The sequence below is a fragment of the Dermacentor albipictus genome, chromosome 6 (assembly GCF_038994185.2).
Source record: "Dermacentor albipictus isolate Rhodes 1998 colony chromosome 6, USDA_Dalb.pri_finalv2, whole genome shotgun sequence".
Classification (NCBI taxonomy): domain Eukaryota; kingdom Metazoa; phylum Arthropoda; class Arachnida; order Ixodida; family Ixodidae; genus Dermacentor; species Dermacentor albipictus.
The window spans coordinates 119,092,206-119,114,383 of NC_091826.1; the positions used below are offsets into that span (position 1 = coordinate 119,092,206).

The 22,178-nt window shown below is 47.3% G+C and overlaps 1 long non-coding RNA gene across 1 annotated transcript in view; it reads right to left on the reverse strand.

Moving 5' to 3' along the window:
* Nucleotides 1-226: 226 nt before the first annotated feature.
* The window catches only part of LOC135916273 (uncharacterized), a 38,646-nt gene continuing 16,694 nt past the window's right edge, over nt 227-22,178 (reverse strand). Inside the window, exons 2-3 of the long non-coding RNA XR_011515382.1 lie at nt 6,155-6,418; nt 227-327 (exon numbers count right to left, since the gene is read on the reverse strand). This is a non-coding gene — a long non-coding RNA (uncharacterized lncRNA). The remainder of the gene's footprint in view (nt 328-6,154; nt 6,419-22,178) is intronic.

Consider the following 22,178-nt stretch of genomic DNA (forward strand, 5'->3'; position numbering starts at 1 on the left):
TAGCACTTGGGTACCACATGGTAGGTTTCACAGCAGTCCGTAGCAATTATTTAGAGTTTGCACCACCAGAAAATTTATTCTTTTTTTGTTTAGCCATGGTGACGCAGTTGGCTCCAGGTCTGGGTCGTTCAGCGTGGTTAGAATAAGGAGATGGGATGGGGCTGTCTGTCACCTCATTCTCGCTCGCAAGCGCAGCGCGAACTTCGGTGCCGAGGCCACCCGCTTGTCCCTGCACCCAATCCATCCACACTCCCAAGTTATGGTTGCTGTGGAGCCTGTTGCTCAAGATCTTCATGTCCCTGGGCGTAAAGACTACCTTCGGGGTGCCTGCAAGCAGATATGGGCTTACCATCAAAGTTCACAACGTGGTTTTAATGGGTCACCTCTAGATAGCACTTGAAAGCACAAATATTTTTTATTTTCTGGTTGAAATTAAGTACTCAAGACCTAATAGAGCAAGCAACACTACTTATCATCTTCATCCATGTCATAAAGCAAAAATGCTGCTTTATAATCTTGTGCTGGACAAAATGCTTGTAATTAATAACATTACCCTCTAATGACTGCACGTATAAATCAAAAAAGATATTTTCAATTTAAATGTGCAATGTACATCGACAATAATCATAAACAATAAGAAATATATTGTTCGCACTTTTTCATATATACAAACGAAACACCACGTAAAAGGTGAAGTGGGCTTCGCATCAAGCTACCTATGTCTTCATTTGAAATTTGTACGGACACCTCTCATTATGTGTAATTCGTAGGTGTACACGTCATTTGCTACACATCGCCTGTGCATACCTGCTAATCTGGGAACCTTTACATTCGCGAAAACCCCGTGCACAACAGAAGGGGGCGGGGCGCATGAAGTGGAGATGAGTCCAAAACTAAGATTATTTAAATTTGCGCAGGAAAACTGGGTGTCACTATAAATGGCTCTTCCACAGAAAGAGCACGCATAATAAGAAAAGTGACGAATAATAGACCAAGTCAATTGATTGTTAAGTTAAATGCTGTACTAGAATAAACAACAGGTACCGTCTGCCACTTTCAATCTAAAGGGAACACATTTCTATATTGGTGAAGATAATTCCAATGTGGTCAGACAGCAAAGAGTGAAGCTGCTTGCGTATGCACAGGAAAGTAAAGCGAAAATTGCTTTCAAGTATAGTGGAGGCAGAATGGAAGGCGAGATAGGAACAAACTTTACGTACTTGACGACGAGAACAGCTCAGTTCAAGAGTGCGAACAATAGTAATTCAATCGCACTGCGTCACGCGAGTAGTGCATTTAATAATGCACCTAGGTGCGTTTCCTCCAAGCAGTTATCTTTGTTGTTGTTGGCAGTAGAATCATGAAAATAAGATAACTGAGTTCAAGCCCAATTGCGATTTCGCAAGCTGATATTGTATTTCGAACTGAATCATGGCTGGATGGGCACATGATAGACAAGGGGTTTTTTCCGTCCGGATAAACGGCCCATAAAAAGACCGTAACGCGCCTGGCGGTGCCGTATTAATTTTGGTTAATGGAAGAATACGCAGTATGCCAATTCAACGGACCAATATATATACGGAATCCATCTAATGCCGCCTTGCCCCTTTTCAAGGAGATGGCTTGGTTGTGGTTTCGTTTTTCAGATCACCCGGAAATAAAGATGCCATGGAATGGCTCAATTTGTCTAGGATGCTTTCAGCCCTTTTTGCAGAGGTCATTTTACTTCAGGAATATTCTAATACGCATGACCTTGCTTGACATGAGCTACATCCACTTGAGAACAATCACTCAGAGCTTTATTCCATTTTTTAGATAATCCACACTTACGACCACTATCAGTTCGTTATTTTTCTTAGGCTCCTTGGTTTGACAAGCAGCAATGTTCTGGATTTAGTTTTTAGTAATAGTAGGAGCCTAACTGGATCCGTTATTTGGCCGCCCAGTATCAGTGATCACAACATAGTGACAGATACCCTCAGGTGCATGAAAATTGAGCTAGTATATCATGCTTAAGGAAGGCACTCCTGTATGGCAAGAGCAACTTTGATGACAAATAACGACCTAAATGTGTACCTGGCCTCGTTTAAAGAAGACAGCAGTGAGTTGGAAGTCGCAACAGTGTAGGTACTGTTCGAACTAAAGCTATTGTCCCTAATGAATAAATTTATTCCGAAAAATTCTGACATCGAGTACCCGCGGCGATAAGCCTTGGAGAAGTAAAAATCTACGTGCCCTAATCAAAAAGAAGCCTAGGGTATATAAAGCTTATCTTCAAGATAAATCCTCCGATTTATTTGGAAATCGAGAACGCGTAGTCATTGAACTTAAAAAGAAAGCAACTGAAATAGGGAAAGAATGAATGTTTTTTCTTCATTCGCTGACAAAATGAAATCAAACCCCAAAGAAGTATGCCGGTTTATCAAAACAAAGAAGCAAGACAATTCTACCGTCATCTCAGTCATGGTAAACAACAATGAGGTTTTAAACGACGAGACGCACAAAGCCGAGCATTCTAGCTCGTATTTTCAATTAGTTCTTCAAGCGTCAATATGTGCATCAGTGACAATTAGTGGTACGTCTAATAGGGCACTCGGGCTACTACCGGAAATGAGCGAAACTTGTATAAAAGACGAGGTAACTGAACTCGTATTCTGTCACCGCCCCGATGGCATATCGAACCGCATTTTGAAACACTGCGTCGATCATATTCCTCCTTTTTTGGTTGTACTCAATCACCTATCACTGCGGTAAAGAAAGCTTCCTCGACATTGTAAAATAGCCAATATGGCGGCCACAAGATTCATACTTTCCTCATATTCACTCTATATCAGAAATGAGCATATCATGTTTCAAAAGCAGCACCAACATTTCATCTCTGAACACCCAACGCATACATTCGCTTTTATCATCCTTTTATTCTTTATAGTACGGTGAGTCAGCATTTGCAACCAATCGCAATAAACCGACCCATCACATTTAATCCAGGCGGGATCATGACCACAAACCGCAACTCATCTTTGCTCGTACACTAAAGTACCAATGTTCACCTCTAGTGCAATCCATAAACGAATGGAGCGCGTTACCAGAAAACATTGCTGCTTGCACTGATGCAGCTAGTTTTCAAAGGTAACTTTTGGATAATCTCCCGGAATGGCTATTTTTATGCGTATGCGTCTGTTGGAATTATATTACGCCGTTTTTATTCCTCATTTCTTTTGACCCCCTTACCACTATGCTTTTCGGCGATGAAGGTATTACTAACAATAAAAAATAACTAACTAAATAAATTAATTATTTAATTATTAAGCAACAGCACGCACGTAACTGTATGTTTATCTCAAGCACACCTCTTTTGTGGTATGGTTGCGCACTTTGTAAGAAACATTTAATTCAGATGCAGCACACAAGTAGCAAAGTTGGAACGCAGCGACTGACAAGCTACGTGCAGAATGCTTTTAGCTCAGAGTGAAGCTCTTTCAGCGGTTTTTTGTTGTTGCTAATTTGGATTGAATGAATAATTCTTGTCAATAAACTTTATTTAAGTGCAAGTATTGCTCGAGCATATGGAATCTTGCACTACAAGAGGGTGGCCCAGGTACCATCGTAATTTCTGTTCTGCGCGTATTTTGTGCAATCATGCGTTCGCATATCTTAAGAACCTTTCTAAACTTTCCCTAGAACAGAATTCGTAAACATTGGCGCAATATTTGTGAAATCGTAGAACCAGCACTAATTCGTAAATTTTATAAAAAATTCGGGGGAGTTGGCAGATATGCATGCGTGGCACCACTACAGCCGAATATCTTGCATTTGTCTGTCTGCTCTGAGCGCGCTTTCAAAAGAAAATTAGTTACGTGCCAAATTTCTTCCTCGTGCTGTACTCCTGCGATAAACTAGGAAATGACGCTTGCAAGTTGTCATTCAGAGTTGATGACAATCATTTAGCCGTAAAATTCGTACCTACTCAATACTGAAACTCACCAAATTTTTGTTTCTAGTATGTTGCGTGTAGACAACAAACGTCAATAAAGGGCTAGGTTATAAGATATAGTAAGGTTATGAATAAGGTATGGAGGGGGGGGATACTTTGTTTATTTGTATTACGCCGGGGCAACTTAACTAAGTGACCCCTTCATTTTATACTTTTGCCTCTTAATTGAAACGCCAATGTTCTTTGCTTCTGCGACCGTCGCTTAGGTAAGGCCGCCGAGAAGCGCTTTATAAACATAAGCAGTGCGAGTCCCCTTCATCGCCACCTGTACGACGCCTTGGAGAAGATGCTGGCCAAACACGTTATCGAGCTGTTTTCCGTATCAGTGATAAAAAAGGACAGCACTAGGCAGTTTCATGTCGACTACCATCGCTACAATATAACGAAAAAAGGCGCATACAACAAACTCTCATTGATTTTATCTTCAAACTGCGAATGCTTTGCAATGTCACAACAAGAAGCGACATATTGATATTCAACAAAACCATGTTTATTCGAATGCAAAAGCATGTGGCTTGGATTAATTTGAGCCCGATAATGTCCCCTCATGCGTGCAGCGGCTACTAAAGCCTGAAAAAAAAACAGGAAAATCAAAAGACAGGGCTACGCTTCCCTAGGTGGGAAGCCGTTCTCCTTTGCTTTTATTTTTAACACTAAGGTAGATTTTAAACATGTCAGTGCCCATTGGCGCATGCTGGTTGAGTTGCACTTTAAGAGCAAGCAGAAAAATATTACAGACCACGCGAGGCGATAAAAATGATCGGAATTTGTTTATTCTGCCACGTTTTTAAATAAAACATTTCGGATAATTCGACGAAATCTGCACTATCCGCAATTCTCGAATTAGCGGAAGTCAAATGTACTCCTTACTGCGTACTTCGTTGCCTTCACGGTGCTACGCATTTATTAAACTAAACTCAGGCTGTGGCCTCCGAGCACAGCTCGGAGGCCACATTCACTAGATGCCCCTACGCGCATCTAGCTTGTGTAGAGCATACGGGCTGAAATGCCTCATTTGGTCTTTATGAGATTACAGACTTGAGTATTTTTCATTCACTCCCAAAAGATCAATTATAACATCACTGAAAATCTTCAGCCGATAATTATAACTTTTGGTGGTCTTGGCTGCTTGCGATGTAGCTGCATGACGACATTTTAAACGCGAGCAAGCGATCATTGACTGTTTTTGACACGACACAGTAAATGTCCTGCTCAATGCAGTGATACAATATTTGGCTCACATGTTCATAGGAGCCTCTTTTAGAGATCGGTAGAATTTTCTCAACATGTTCAAAAAGCGTTTTGGGGTTCTTTAAGAGCACGACGTTTTTAGAAAGAACTGCCAAATTCGCAATTTTTCAGTAGCAGGATTATTTCCGATTGTTTATATTATTTCCACTTTATTGTCCAAAGCTCTACTTTATCATAACAACAGCGTCGTGCGCCTGTAGGACAATATTCCCGAACATGTAAGGAGTTAACCGTGTTGCCCAGTTCCAAGAATCATTCTGAATATTGCCAACGTCTTGTCATCTTTTCCGACCTGGAAAATTGCGTTAGAAGCTGGGAGGTCTGGTGAGAGACCCAAGAGCTTGCTTCTTTTTTGTGTCTCTCTTTTTTTCTTAAGATTCCTATTCACTCCTTCCTCAGGAGCTTCGAAGCGCAAAATAGTGAGCACAGACCAAGTAAGACTGGCACACGTGAAATACTTGAGATAGAGGTGTGAAAGGCAGTGTAAGCAGTACTAGGGCGTACTTCTGTATGTACCTGCAATCCAAAGCTGATTATAATGCATGATAGTAAGCAAGACTCGAAAATTGCTGCTAAATATGAGATAAAATAACGCCTCATAATATCACCCAGCTGTTGTGGGAAGACCTTGAGCTGCGTACATAAAGAAGGATGGTAAGCATGACTGTGCCGATGTTGCTAGTGTCATCATTGCATCGCAGTTCATTGGCACAGGAAGTTTTAGCATGGCACTGGATAGCACGAATGTTGATGACTGAACTACACCACGTGTAATCTACTGCCTAGCCTTTGTTTTGAAGCAGACAAGTGGGCAATTCACAAAGCCGTTTTCAGTTTGCACATGTGAGCGACATAGTGGCTACATAAAACAAAGAAAAACTAATTTCAGTGGTATAGAGCAGCACAGACCTGCGTTGAAGAAGGACACGGTTGTTCACACATTGGCGCTGTAGTGTAGCGACTGCCACCCAAATTATACCTTGAGCGGGAGTATTCGCCGCTCTTTTAGTCGTCTTCACTTCGCAGAGCCAATAAAAACGACAGGCCAGTTGATCTCACAGGCCTCCAGTAGCATGTGTCATACAGCCAGGTAACGATGCTCTCGCTGATGAGATGAGCGCACAGCTGGGTGATCAGTTATGTTAAAGCGAAGAACTTGATGCGGTTGCAGGCCTGCGTGGAAGAAGCACACGGTTGTGAGTACGGCGTCTCTGTACTGTTGTGACTTCTGCGGTATCTTCAAGGGGACTGCGGTGTGGTACATATATAATTCAGCATATTTCGAATATTTTCCTTTAAGGTGTTACGTCCAAAAAAGGCAACAAAACCATGGCGAGCAAATACGACTTGAGGGTTACAAGGCAGAAAGATGCCCTTTATAAAGCTTTATTCAAACTCACAACCTTGTTGCGCTAAGCGAGTTCAAAAAAATTCGCAATAACGTAACGAGATTGCTCAGGCAATCAAAAAATGGCTGTGGCTTAGCTAAGGTTAAGCCCAGGATGCGAAGCATACTAGCCTTTATTTTAACGCGACAGCGTTAAGGAGCTCGTGTCGCAGAAAAGCCGGTGTCGTCGGCGTCGGCTCAGGCGTGCGGCGCTTGCTCAGGCGCACATTTCGTTGTCGCGCCGAACGCTGCGTTGCTCGACGCGCACCGCGTCCGATGCGGGGCGCGACGCCGCGAGCGACGGCGGGAGTTGGAGCGCCGGTTCTCCTCTGTCGTGACGTCACGGTGTCACGTGATTTCATGGTCACCGCCGCGCCTGAGGAGCTGGGTTGAGCCCTCGTAATATGCTTCGCATAACGTCGGCTCAGGCGTGCGGCGCTTGCTCAGGCGCACATTTCGTTGTCGCGCCGAACGCTGCGTTGCTCGACGCGCACCGCGTCCGATGCGGGGCGCGACGCCGCGAGCGACGGCGGGAGTTGGAGCGCCGGTTCTCCCATAGAGAAAGGAATGGTTCTCCTCTGTCGTGACGTCACGGTGTCACGTGATTTCATGGTCACCGCCGCGCCTGAGGAGCTGGGTTGAGCCCTCGTAATATGCTTCGCATAAAAGAAATTACTTTCATAATCTCTTTAATAGCGAACCCTTCATACGCACTAATGCTGTTTGGCAGAAGCTGAATCTGGTGCTTGATCATGGGGCGGTGCGCTGTTGCGACTCGGGGCAACTTTTACATGTCAAAGCCCACTCAATGTAGAAGGACTATAAACGTCTGGGCTCACTAAGCGTCTGAACACACATCAGGAGACATCAGCACATGCATGTCAGCAGACGCCAGGGCGCACCATGGCACCAAAGATGTCCGCTTTTAAGGCAGTTTATTTCCCTAGGTGATTAGACTAGGCACTCTGATCACTGCGTCTCGGCCAAGCACGATCGTCGAATCGTTCTCTAAAATCTCTCATCCGGCGTCGCACCGTTCCGCCGGACTCCACCTCCAATGTTGCGCGATCACCCTCTCATACGAGGTACCCACATGGCTACCTAGAAATCTGGTGTCAACGTAGTTAACACGGAAGACGTTGGCCCCTTGCATGAGTTAGTGTGGTCTGCGGGTTGGTCAGCTTGCAGTGACATGATGAGCCATGCCTTCACGGCAGTTACGGCGCCTACAGAATCCGGTGGACGTCGTCACCATGAAGGTAGCTTCTTTTTAGCCCCGTCCACTGCCGTACCAGGGCTGCGTCGACGTCAGGATAGGACACCGATGAAGGGGGTGGCCTCGTGAGAAGCAGCTAAGGAAGGACCTTTGCTGTTTTGAGACGTAACAACGGTCGCATGGTACTCATTAAGTAGACATAGATGGCATAACAACCTCCGGAAAATGGCTATGTGATAATTTTAACATTTTTTTGTCTCATTAGTCAGCAGTTTTTCTGATACAGGTTATTTGTACTTTATGCAAGGAAGTTCCAAGAACAAACTGTCTTGAAATCAACTGATCCAACAGAAGTGTTCCATGAGTTTTCTAGTTTCAGCAGTGCGAGAAGCTGCGACACTGACGACTCGCAAATTCGACAAGTACATATTAGTGTACTTAGCCCTGTCTGCACTCACATATACAACCTCACTTTCATGCATGGACCATTTCCGGAAAGAATGCGATTTGCCAACATTAGTGTCCTTCTTAAGGGTGGAGTTGGAAGTAACCTAACTACAGGCCGGTATCGATTCTCCCCTTTTTTACAAAAAGCCTCGCAAGATTAATTAATGACAGCATGGCATCTTTTTGGGAAAAGTACTGCATAATAACAAAAAGTCAGGTCGGTTTCCGAAAAAGGGCTCTCAAGCAAGCTGGCGCTCCTAACAGAAAATGAATTTCCTCTAGCTGCCATTGAAAGTAAATTGGTAACACTAGGGATATTCGTGGATATTTCAAGGGCATTCAATCGGATAAATCATGAAACCTTGTTGAAGAAACTTGTAATATTGGGATTCACGGGAGGTATATGAAATATTGTGGTCTGAGCATTGTAATAAATTATGTTGAATACGGTGGTTTAAGGTATAAAAGCAGGATTTGATTGTGAGGCGCGTCGTAGTGAGGGAACCCTGATATATACTGAATATAAGGAGATCTTTGAAGTACCCCCAATGCATGGGACACGGGAGTTCTTGCATTTTGCCCCCACCGAAATGCGCGCGCCGCGGGCGGGATTTGATCCCACGACGTCGTGCATAGCAGTGCAACGTCATAATACTTTTTGTGCTAATTATTTCTTACTCCGTGGTATTAACGTGTAGAAGACAATGATAGCTGAAGTCAGGCAACGCATTACTAAATCTTCCCTATAGGGAAGATTTATCCGGGTGACTTGTAAGCCGTAAGCCGAGTATGATATCGCTTCTAGGGAGACGCGCAAGTGCCTGCTAAAGGTTGAAATGTTGCCTCTTCTAGAAACTGTTCAGCTTCAATGGAAAGGTAGCCTGCTGATACACACAGCAAATTCCATGTAATCTGGCGTTATTAAACTCTCCCAATAAAGAAAGCGATGCCTCTGGCGTTTGCCTTTTATGTTTGGTAAGGATTGCGACAGCATATTGTTAGCATATTATTGAAAGTTGGCTGTTTATGATAAGGCGTGTAAAAAATACCGAAAACGATTTTTACCGCATTAGTATAGACACATACCAATCTAAGTTCAGAGTTAGTGCACAGATGTATTAGGTGGGATGATGCCTTCCTGATTGCAATAAAAATGCTCCCTCCCCTTCTGCCTTGTCTATCGTTATGGTATAATAAAATAGTTTGCTCAGAAGGAAAACCTTCATTATCATCTAGGTCCGAGCCAAGCCACCTTTTTGTTAGTAAAATGTTATCTTATTCCATGTCACAGATATATCAGTGCAGCTGATCAGGCTTTAGCACTATGCTTCTCAATCTCAAATTCAAAAACATAGGCTGCCTTTTGGGATCGCAACCTGTCGAGGCATTGCGTACAGAGCCAGTTGGTGTTTCAACCGAAATTTTGGTCGCGTGTGGGCTTGGCTGCGTTGGTGGTGTGCGTTCCTTATCCTTAGAAGACGCGATGTCACCGGGAAGAGAACGCTTATTGCCGATATGAACCCTAATTAAACTTAGCTTCAAAACACACTTCCCAGTTCTGCTGAACTGCAATAGTTTAGATCTCGATGTGCTCGTGGCAGCCTAGGCGCCTTCTCTGATGGCATAACTGCGCGGTATATTCCTTAATTTTCAGGCCTGAGATGGAGCCATAGAATAAATGGTGCATTGAGCGGCTGTGCCGAGGGAACAGGGTTCGAAACCAACCATCGGACTTGGGTCACCGAGCACCTGGAATGTCCACATACGTGCCGCTCTTCAACGAACCTCTTTCACGCCGACGTAGCACTGTAGACGCGGGACCGGGTAGGTTATGCTGTTTGAAGAAACACTAACACCGAGTCGGAGCACTGTGAATGTGCCACTCGGTGGGTTTTGGTCTTGAGAAAACGTCTTTGATGCCAACTTGGGTCACCGGGTATGTGCCACTGGATGTTTGTCGTTCTTTAATGAGCGTCATTGACGCCAACTTGGGTGACTACCTATGTGGCACGGGGAATTCGCTGCTCTACAATAAGAAAAAAAAATATACCTTAAATTTATCCAATGCTCAGCGGAATCAAAGTCACGTCACAAGGGTCCTCAAGGACAGCAACCCAACGCTTTAGCAGGCTGCTCCACAAGTGCATTGGGTATGTGGGGCGCTTTTCAATGAAAGTTTTTGAGGCCAACAATTCAGCAAGCTGTGCATCGAATGCAACGCGTATGTGCTGCTCTTCACCGAAACCATCGACAACTTGGGTCACTGAGTTTGCGTCAGTGGGTGTTCGTGAAGACAGGGAGCAATTCACAGTGTTCAGAAGCACCGGCGCGCCACAAACCCCGTCTGGGAAGTCAAGCGTGGACCTCTCGGCACTGCCACTAGATGGCGCAGCGCCCGGAAAGGAGCGCGAGGGAGGAGCCCGGTTTCCATATGACGGGTTTCGCAGCATTCGCTCGCAGCAGCACGCCATGCAGCTAGGAGACCACAAGCCAGCTTTGCAGCGATGGGGCTAGATGGCGCCGAGTGTTCTTAGCGAAGGACCAAAGAGGAGCGGCACTCCAGTACGTGTCTCATCCATAACGCGTTTCGACAGTGGCAATATGGCGTGCCGCTATATTGAATCAATGCTAAACGAATTGCCGTCGATAGTCACGGTTAGAAGGGTTCTACCGAATGTTTCGACATGGCAGACCGGCACGTGCGCAGTAGAAGATACCTACTCGTAGTTGCCTGGGTTGGCGCCGAAGGCGTTTTTTGACAAGGGGAGTACACTCTCACATACCCTGAAACCCAACTTGGCATCAAAAGGGTTCATTGAAGCACAGACCGAGTGGCACATACCGCCCAGTGCTACAACTCGGCGTCTGAGAGTTTCTTCGAACAGTGGTACGAACACAGTGCTGCATCTGAACTGACCTATGTCGGCACGAAAGAAGTTCATTGAAGAGCCGAACGTATATACTCATTGCCGCATACCCAGCTACCCCAATTGGTGTGTCTGCTGCTTTCGTACCCTGTTCCCTCAGCACGGCAGCCCGATGTCCTATCGATCCAACCATGGACTACCAGAGACCCCGGTAGGTGGGAAAACAATTAGAGACACGCATACATGGATAGAGAGCCCCCTCAAAGTGCCCGAGGTACCCTAATATTAATAACGGATTAAGAAGGAAGGGCTAGGTGGAAATAGCCCGGAAGACAGAAGAGAGAAAGAGGCATTCCTGGTGACGCAAAATTTCCCGAGGCTTCCGCACCAATAACGCAGAAGGCAGGGCAAGTATATCGATCATAGGTGCGGCTCGTAGCGAAGGGAGTCAGCTGCGAGAAGGGAAGCTCACGTCCTCAAACAATTGACTCAATACACATAATTTGCTTTTGTCTCCTTTATTACAAAAACCATTAGCATAATTAGCATTTTTAGGGTAGTTCACAAACGTTTTGAGCTGGCTGTCTACCTATTTATCTATGTTATAAGCGTCTTCCTACTAACCTTGGTCACTGGGTAGTTCATGGTCAAATGGGTAGCGCATCAATGCTTTGCTGGGCAAAAGGGTTCAAAGCCAACCTTCAGACCAACGTGGGTTGCTGGGTATGTGGCACTGCGCACCTACAGGACTCTCTTCAAACGAGCCTCGTTGACGCCGACTTGGGCCATTGGCGATGCGGTACTAAGCATGAGCTACTGGCAGCGCACCGCTCTTCAATAAACTTAATTAACACCGACTTGGAGTCCATAGTAGCTGCCCCTCGGTTTAGCTGCTTTTATGCGTTGCATATTGCAATCACTCAGTTCAGCCCTTCGGCGCGGCCGGGCAGCCACCATTTAACACGTGAGGTGACGTCACGACCGCCGGAGGAAAAGCTGGGCCCCAACTCGCGCGGTCGCGCGCGGCCGCATCCACCACCTGACTCCCGCTCCTCCCGCTAGGGGGCGCTGCGCCGTCGCGTGACGTAACGGAGGAAAAGCTGGGCCCCAACTCGCGCGGTCGCGCGCGGCCGCGCAATATGCAGCGCATTCTTGGCTTAACCAAGCTAAGCCTGGCCATTTTTTTTAATGAGCCTGTTTGATACTACCTTGGGTCACTGGGCCAGTAGGCGTGTGTATCTCTTCAATGAACCTCTTTGACTTTAAACTTGGGAAACCCGGTATGTGCCAATTCCTATGTGCCGCTCTACAATGGAAGAAAATAGTGCTTTAACGTATTCCGATGCTCAGCGCAATCAAACCGGCGCCACGCTTGAACTTTGCGGCGGCACTGCCAGATGACACGGCGTGCACAGTAAGAAGCCCGGCTCCATGCATGTTTCGGCGTTGACATCAGGGAGTGTCTCTACATGGCTCCAAGGCTAATCGCAATAACGTGAACATCCATCGCAAGATGGGTTCTAGCGGATGTTTTCTTTGAACGTTTATCATAGAACACTCATATTACGGCGCTTTGGAAGTGCTGGTGCATAACCAAAGTTTCTGACGATGCCAGGTAAGACGTCAGTAACGCGTATTGGTCCTCTGATCCCGCTTTTCGCCCTCTCCTACACGTGCGGCCGCCATCTCGCTTGTTGTAGCACTCGCTTCCGTGGTTCACGTGATAAGCCTACTCGGATTTAATGAATTTTTATATAATGCGGCGAGTCGTGCGAAATCAGTACAATGAGTAGCACTTGCAGAAGGAAACAAATTGAAAGGAGAGTGTAGCGGCAACGTGACACTGAACGTCTGCAGCACACAGCAAATAAAGGCTCCGCACGGGCAAACAATCTTGCCGTTTTTTTCTATACGAAAGCCACGTGTGCAGATAGAAGCTTCAGGGAATGATTTCGTTTCGAAAGAATGTTTCTGTATTAAACGTCAAAGCAATGATACGTTAACTTTCCTCGACGTTTCTGTCGCTCAAATCTCGGTGCACCCGCGGCGCTCGTCTCAGCTTGTCACACGGCAGCAAACGTGCCTCTTGAAAAGACGCATATTTCAGACGTGCGGCGTCCGCTTTTAGGCCCAGTTTTATTTACGCAACCGACCTGAAATCAGAGTCGCTCGAGCGATGCTGTACCGCACATCAATAGAATACGTTCATCACCGGCTTTAATTGATTTAAGTGATCCAAACTGGCTCAAAAAAGCTTTTTTTATTCACTTTGATCTAGGCATGTTTACCACATGGGCGAAATGCGTTACCTCGTGAACGAGCACATATATTAAAGAAAAAAATGTTGATGCTTAACCTACAATAAAGAGCTACGTGGTACTTCGTTTAACAAGTTGCTAGTTTAACAAGTTGTATTCACGCTTTGCATTGAGCATATTTTTGTTAACAGCTGATTATTCGCGCTTGAAATTGGTGAACGACAATTTGCACACTAAGTTGCTGCGTTATTTTTTGCAAGGAAAGAACAGCGAGTGGTCTTTGCCTCAACTTACACGTTTCGTCGCTGAAGTACGTCTGTGATTCTTGGAAATTGGCCTACAGGAATATCAGGGCTAGCCGTTATAAAAGGGGCGAAATGCGAAAACACCCGTGTGCTTAGATTTAGGTGCACGTTAAAGAACCCCAGGTGGTCAAAATTTCCGGAGTCCTCCACTACGGCGTGCCTCATAATCAGAAAGTGGTTTTGGCACGTAAAACCCCAAATATTATTATTATTAGCCGTTATAAAAGTGCTGGTGCGTTATTTGAGAGATACGGAAATGTATGACAAATTATTACTGCGCATTATGTGACATCGAATGTATTAGTAGAACGTTGCCGCTGTGTATGACTATGTGGCACCTTGGCAGACTGGTTGATGGCGCCCACACGGACAGTTCTGTATTGTTTTTCTTCCTTTTTTCTTTTTACTTCATCTTTCGTAGCCTTTTCCTTCTGGCCGGTACAGGGTAGGCAACCGGAGATATGCTCTGGTTAACATCCCTGTCTTTCCTTTTCTCGCCAGGACTTTCCAGTTCATTCGAATGAGGCGAAGACTAAAATTAACGGAGGTCAAATCAGCGGAACTCGACTGCGTGTGTATGTATATACATATCGTCTCCCCACCGTAGGGCCTTTTTAGCGCTGAGGATACTTAAAATAATGTTAAACATATATATAAACGCGATGAAAGGGGGTTAACTGAGGGGCTCCATTTTATTAGTCATATTATAAGAAACCAAAAATCAATGACACCAAGGAAATTACACAGGGGGAATTACTTGTGTCTAAGAAGTGAAATAATGAAACGATAAATTAATGGAAATGAAAGTGGATGAAACAACAACTTGGCACAGATGGGTAACGATGCCACAACCTTCGCATTTCGCGTGCGATGCTCTGCCAATTGAGCTACCATGGTGCCGTTTCCCCATGCGCTTTCTTGGGTATTTATGTTTTCATAGTAGAACTCTGCGAGTGTTAGCCAGCGCCACCACTCACAAACCTTGGCGGCGGATGTAGAACATCCTTTCTGCCGCAGGCGTCACCAGAACGTGATCTTTTTGGGTGAAGGCAACCAATCAATAAACGCAGCCATGCTCCCTGAAGGCATCGATGTTGCCGGATTCGAAACCCTCGTTATGTAATAAACTAGAAGAAAGGGGCTCAAACGAGAGGCCCGATTTTTATTAGTCATATCATAAGAAGCCAACAAAGAATGACACCAAGGAAAGCATGGGGGAAATTGCCTGTGCTTATTAAATGAAATAATAATCATCATCATCAGCCTGGTTACGCCCACTGCAGGGCAAAGACCTCTCCCATACTTCTCCAACAACCCCAGTCATGTACTAATTGTGGCCATGTCGTCCCTGCAAACTTCTTAATCTCATCCGCCCACCTAACTTTCTGCCGCCCCCTGCTACGCTTCCCTTCCCTTGGAATTCAGTCCGTAACCCTTAAAGACCATCGGTTATCTTCCCTCCTCATTACATGTCCTGCCCATGCCCATTTCTTTTTCTTGATTTCAACTAAGATGTCATTAACTCGCATTTGTTCCCTCACCAAATCTGCTTTTTTCTTATCCCTTAACGTTACAGCCATCATTCTTCTTTCCATAGCTCGTTGCGTCATCCTCAATTTGAGTAGAACCCTCTTCGTAAGCCTCCAGGTTTCTGCCCCGTAGGTGAGTACTGCTAAGACACTGGTAATGAAATAAAAAAACGATAAATTATTGGAAATGAAAGTAGATGAAAAAAGAACTTGCCGCACACAGGTTCAAAGCACAGAGAGGGTTAATCCGTGTCTGGAACATGATATTTCTTCAGGCAAACGGCATGCACGTTGTCAGTGCGTGGTTGAGCCGATGGAGACAAAGACAACACAGGGATTTAGTACGTTAAGTCGTTCACTTGGAAGCGCACTCGATATGCGCGGGTGTATCGGAACAGCAACTTTTTCGAAAGCCCGGCATGGTGCGCGGGGGACCGGAATAGGCCAAGGGACTCAGGGGCGAAGTGGCTAGTCCTGTGATGTGGCTATTGTATTGTCGCAGCACTGCGCGGCTGAGGCAGAGAAAGACGAAGCAGAGTGTGCGCGCGTGACCTCGCGGTACTCTGCGCCGGCTGGGCCTGGCCTGTAGCTTCCCTCTCGGACCTCGTTTCACCATTTCACCCTGTAAATAAACATAATTCGCAACATCTTTGGCGGACGTGCGGGGTAAATCTTGGACGATCCTGGACGACCCAGCTCTACCAACTGTCCGACGGAGTAGGCGCTTGGCCGGTTTACGACCACAAGCAGCGGACATGGCCGATTCCGGAGAAGGCAATGACGACCCCACCTGCGGCGGACCAGACAGCAATCACGCAGGTCAGGCTGGCTACTGGACACCGCTGCGAGAGCCACCCACCTTTTCGGGGAAGGCCAACGAAGACGTCGACGACTGGCTTAAACACTACAACAGAGTGAGCGCCACAACCACTTGAATACAACGAAGCAGCTCGATAACGTGGTTTTTTTTCTCGCTGGAACCGCGCTCCTCTGGTTTGAAAACCACGAGAGCGTTCTAACAAGCTGGGATAATTTTGTAGAAGAATTCACCAAGTGCTTCGGGGACCCAATCTCTAAGAAAAAGAAGGCTGAGCAGACGCTTTCCCGACGAGCTCAATTACGTGGCGAAACGTGCACAACGTACATAGAGGCTGTTCTGAAATTATGCGGAATCGCCAGCGCTACCATGACAGACGAAGACAAAGTAGGACATCTGCTTAAAGGAATCGCTGAAGATGTTTATAATTTTCTTATAACGAAAGACGATCTCAGTACTCCGTCTGATCTGAAGAAACACTGCCGGGCGTTTGAAGCGCTGAAAATGAGAAGGATTGGGCCAAAGTTTGGGCGATTGGACAATGTTACCACTATTGCAAGTGTGTCCGTCCCAACCCACGTCGACATCTCCTCAGTGATTCGGCAAGTGGTTAAAGAAGAGCTTGAACGCCTTAAAGTTGTTGACGACGCTCACGTGTGCCATCAGTGTGCATTTGATCATCGTTCTCGTGTGCCACCGTCCACCTGGGCACCTCAGAGTTTCCGAGAACCTCGCAGGACCTATGCTGATCGTACGGAGAGCAGCAACTTGCCACCGCAACCGACAAGTCTCGGACGCCGACAAGATGCACCACAACAATTTGTTCCGCGGGCTATTCCCTCCTAAAACCAGCCTGAGAGTACGTTTCTACCCATGACACCCATGTCACCAGTGTCACCCGCGACAAGCTGCGACTCCCGCACTTGCTACAGCTGCGGTGTGGCTGGACACATTGCTAGGTATTGCTACCGCCGCCAGCAGCGTGCTCCACGGTTTAATTCCTACACGCCCCGCGTGCCCGCTGACGAGCCCTGGCCATATCCCAGTTCCTTCCAGCGGCTGCAGCAGGGACGGGCAAACCGCAGTGACTCCCCCGTTTCCGATCGCAGCCTGACACCACCACCGACACGACAACGACGCTCTCCATCACCTCGTCATCGCTCGTTATCACCGCCGCCGCTGGGAAACTAGCTGGTGCGACCGACGGGGGTGAGGCCGCAATATGTTCATCTTCATCAAGACCCCCTTGTGTAAAATTGTTTAAAAACAAAGTGTGCGTTTTAGTTGACAATGTGAATGCTTTTGCTTTAGTTGACACTGGGGCGGCAGTTTCTGTTATGAGCCTGTCCTTCAAAAATCGTCTTGGACAAAAAGTTATGTTTTCTTGTGATCGGAACGCTACCTTTCGTGGAGTTGGCGGGGAAATGTTACGCCAACTTGGGGTCTGTTCTGTTTCAGTTACGATAGGGGAGCAGTCATTTAGAAGTGAATTTACTGTGCTTGCACGTACAAGGCATGACATTATTTTAGGAATTGATTTCTTGCGTAAGTGGGGGGCAACTTTGGATTGTGGACGTGGCGCGATTTCTCTTTGCCGCGACGCGCGAACTTCAATGACAGATAGCACCAGTGATGCCGCCGACGTTCTCACCGTGTCACAAGATGTGTGTTTGCCCCCTAAGACTGCAATGTTTGCACCTGTCCCTACTTCTCGCCCTCGTACAGGTTCTTGTTGTGGTTTAGCCGAGCCCGATTATAACAATGCGCTCAAGAAAAATGCGATAGTCCCTCGCTCCTTCGTGGTCACCACTTAAGGTTGTACTCGTTTGTGGACAGTGAACGTTTCAACCCAATCTACAACATTGCCGCTAGGACTTAAACTGGCAAGTTTTGATGAACAAGCCATTGTCGGAACGGTCGAAATGTCAACTGCCCCCCCAAAAAATCCAACCCCGACTCCAACTATGATAATTCTGCTGACTTTAAGCGCATGATTGACAAGTCGCTGTCTTCTAGTGAGCAGTGTCTGCTGGAAGCTGTGCTCGCTCGCTACGCCACAGCGTTTGATTTTGCTCAGGGCCAACGAGCGTCCCATACACCACCGGCGTCTCGTATGCAACACCGCATCCATACAGGGCAAGCAACGCCAATTCGTCAGAAGCCCTACCGCGTTTCACCTTCAGAGGGAAAAGTCATCGCCGAGCAGGTCGAAGAAATGTTACAGAAAGGAGTGATCCAGGAATCATCTAGCCCTTGGGCTGCTCCTTTGATCCTAGTCAAGAAAAAAGACAACTATTGGAGATTCTGTGTGGACTATCGCCGCCTAAACACCGTCACAAAGAAAGACGTGTACCCCCTACCACGAATAGATGATGCCGTCGACTGCCTCCACTCCGCGTCGTATTTCTCTTCTGTTGATTTGCGGTCAGGATATTGGCAAATTCCCATGCACCCCTCAGACAAGGAGAAGACAGCCTTCGTGACATCTGACGGTCTCTTTGAATTCAACGTTATGCCCTTTGGCTTATGCAACGCTCCAGCTACATTCGAGCGATTTATGGATACCGTGCTCCGCGGACTCAAATGGGAAATTTGCATGTGCTATTTAGACGACGTCATTATCTACGGCCGGACATTTAACGAGCATAATCGGCGCCTGTCGATCGTTCTTGCTGCATCCAGCAAGCTGGCCTTATTTTAAACTCGAAGAAATGTCATTTCGGTGAGCGTCAAGCCCTCGTACTAGGCTTTCTGGTCGACAAAGACGGCCTACGACCAGACCCTGAAAAGATAGCAGCGGTTCGCGACTTCCAACAGCCACAAACGGTGAAAGATCTGCGAAGCTTTTTGGGCCTTTGTTCATATTTCCGACGCTTTATCAAGAATTTCGCACAGCTTGCCTCTCCCCTCACGTCTCTCCTTCACAAGGACACCCCATACTTGTGGACTGCTGACTGCGAGTCGGCGTTTCAACAGCTGAAATTTTTGTTGACTTCTGGACCGGTACTGCGGCATTTTGATCCGAAGGCGTCAACTGAGCTGCACACTGACGCCAGCGGTGCGGGTGTTGGCGCTGTGCTTGTTCAACTCTGCGATGGCCGTGAGCATGTCATTGCCTACGCTAGTCGGACACTTACAAAAGCGGAAACAAACTACACCGTTACCGAACTCGAGTGCCTAGCAGTCGTCTTCGCCATTCAGAAGTTCCGTCCGTATCTACATGGCCGCGCATTCACGATAGTGACTGACCATCATTCACTCTGTTGGCTGGTTGGGCTGCGGGACCTGTCTGGCCGGTTGGCCCGCTGGGCTTTGCGCCTTCAAGAGTACAGCTTTTCCGTTAACTACAAGAGCGGACGCTGTCGCACGGATGCTGACTGCCTATCCCGTCTCCCTTCGCCACACACTAAAGCTGAGGATGATGACTTCGACGACTACCTAGTTTCCATCTCTTCCGACTTTCCAGACCTGCGTACCTTCGAGAGCGAGTAACGTTGCGACCCTACCTTGAAATCTCTACGGGCAGCTGCACGTGAGCCAGCAGGAACAACACCGTTTACTTTTCGTAATGGTTTGCTGTACAAAAAAAGTTACTCGGCTGATGGTACCCCATTGGTTCTTGTTGTGCCCGAAAACCTGCGCTCTGCTGTCCATCGTTCTATGCATGGCGATATCACGTCCGGGCACCTTGGCTTTACACGCACACTACACCGACTTATACAGAGATTTTTCTGGCCCAAGCTCTGGAAAACAACGAAACAGTATGTCGCCAGCTGTACTGTTTGCCAGCGCCACAAGCAAACGACGATGGCCCCAGGAGGCTATTTACAACCAGTTAAGCCAGCGACGTTACCCTTTGAAAAAGTGGGCATCGACTTGCTTGGCCCGCTCCCAAAGACGTCAGCTGGCTACCGCTGGATTATAGTATGCGTAGATTATCTTACTCGCTACACGGAAACGGCGGCACTTTCATCTGCCACTGCAGCAGATGTCTGTTCATTTTTGTTGCATCACGTCATACTCCGTCACGGCGCTCCCCGTGTTGTCATCAGTGACCGTGGACGGCAATTCACCGCCGACGTCGTTGAAGAACTCTTACGGCTTTGTGGTTCTGCATATCATCATGCCACTCCTTACCATCCACAAACCAATGGCCTCACGGAGCGGACGAATCGAACCCTTACCAACATGTTATCAATGTATGTCGCTGCTGACCACAAGAATTGGGACGCCGTCTTACCTTTTGTAACGTACGCGTACAATAGTGCCAAGCACGAAGTTGCTGGATATGCGCCGTTCTTTTTGCTGTACGCACGCGCACCCCAGAGCTTTCTGGACACTATTCTACCTTTATCGTGCCAAGAAGATCCTTCCATCGCCCAAACTCTGTGTCGTGCTGAGGAAGCACGTCGACTGGCGCATCTGAGGACGTTGTCCTCACAAGGCAACAGCAAGATTCGCTATGGTGCGCGGCATATCCCCGTCAGTTTTACTCCCAGTGATTATGTTTGGTTGTGGACACCTGTTCGCAAAAAAGGATTGTACCGCATGGTTTTCGCCACTTATACCGGACCATTCGTTATACTCAACCGCTTGAGCGATGTGAACTATGTCGTCGCCAAAGTGACGGCAAGTAATCGGCATTCACGGGCGACGCAAGTTGTTCACGTGGCCACACTCAAGCAGTGCCATCACAGGTCCCTTTAACTCGCTCAGCGAGCTTCGTCTGCCCCCGGGGAAAATTTCGCAGCACTGCGCGGCTGAGGCAGAGAAAGACGAAGTAGAGTGTGCGCGCGTGACCTCGCGGTACTCTGCGCCAGCTGGGCCTGGCCTGGAGCTTCCCTCTCGGACCTCGTTTCACCGTTTCACCCTGTAAATAAACAACATTCGTAACAGTATTATGATCGCTGTTGGATGTGCGACTCGCTGGATCGAGCGGGGGCGACTTGACGTACATGATCAACACGAGCAATAGCATCTCGAGCATACTCGGTAGGGGGCACAAGGAAGAAGGTACTAACATGTTCATGGACAACGTAGGATTTCAGCCGAATAAGAGAAAGAAAGGCGAATAGCCAGCGGTGTCATGTGTTGACGTGTTATACGTGAATATCACACGAGCCTATTATGTGACCCACTCATGGTGGTCAGCGAACACATACTTTTCCAGCTCGTCGGTAATTGTTCCCTCGAGTCACCCCGTCAAACCATTAATATGTGGATGGTAGGCCACGGTCAGTTCGAGTTGCGTCAAGCAGGACTGTTGACTGTCCTCGAGCACCTTCGTAAGAAACTGTCTGCCCCACTCGGCTAGGGGCTGCCGAGGGGCTCCATGTTGGAAAATTACTTGTTGAAGCAAGAAATCCGCAACGTCAGTCGCGCAGTTGATTGAAAGAGCACAGGTGTATGCGAATGGTATCGCATAGTCTGTAGCGACGGCGACCCATCTCTTTCATGAGAGAGACAGAGGAAACGGGCCAAGTAAGACGAGGCTGACGTGACGACACAGCTCATATGGAAGGTCGGGAGGCTGAAGATGGTCAGACGGCGGGAGTAGTGGCTTTTTTAGGTGATGGAAAAGGTCACAAGAGGCAACGTAACGAAGCACCGAGCGGTACACGCCTGACCAGTAGAACTAACGGCGTGCGCGATGGTATATGCGCGAAACGCCGAGGTGCCCGGGTGTTGGCGCGTCGTGAAGCTCGGACAGAACAGTCGAGTGGACGGGTGCTGGAATCACAAGAGGTCTGGATCATGAGGAAGCAAATTGCGAAGATGCAAATGCCATCGTGTAACAAAAAGAGATGGAGAGAGGCATCAGGAGCTCGTGAGTTGAGGCGGTGGATAATCTTGCATAGGACCGGATCACGGCGTTGTTCAGCAGCAATATTGAAGAGTTCAGAGATGGCAAGCACTCATGGGCTCTAGTCACTCGGTGCCGGTTGGTTTGCGGTGTACTGGGAAAGGCAGTTGGCATTCCGATGCAAAAGGCCATACCTGCAGGTTACTGTGTATGAGTGCTCTTGAGGCCGTAATGTTTAGCGTCCAAGGGGACCCGTGGGATCTTTCAGCGAAGACAGTCAGTTGAGAGCGTGATTGGCCAGTGA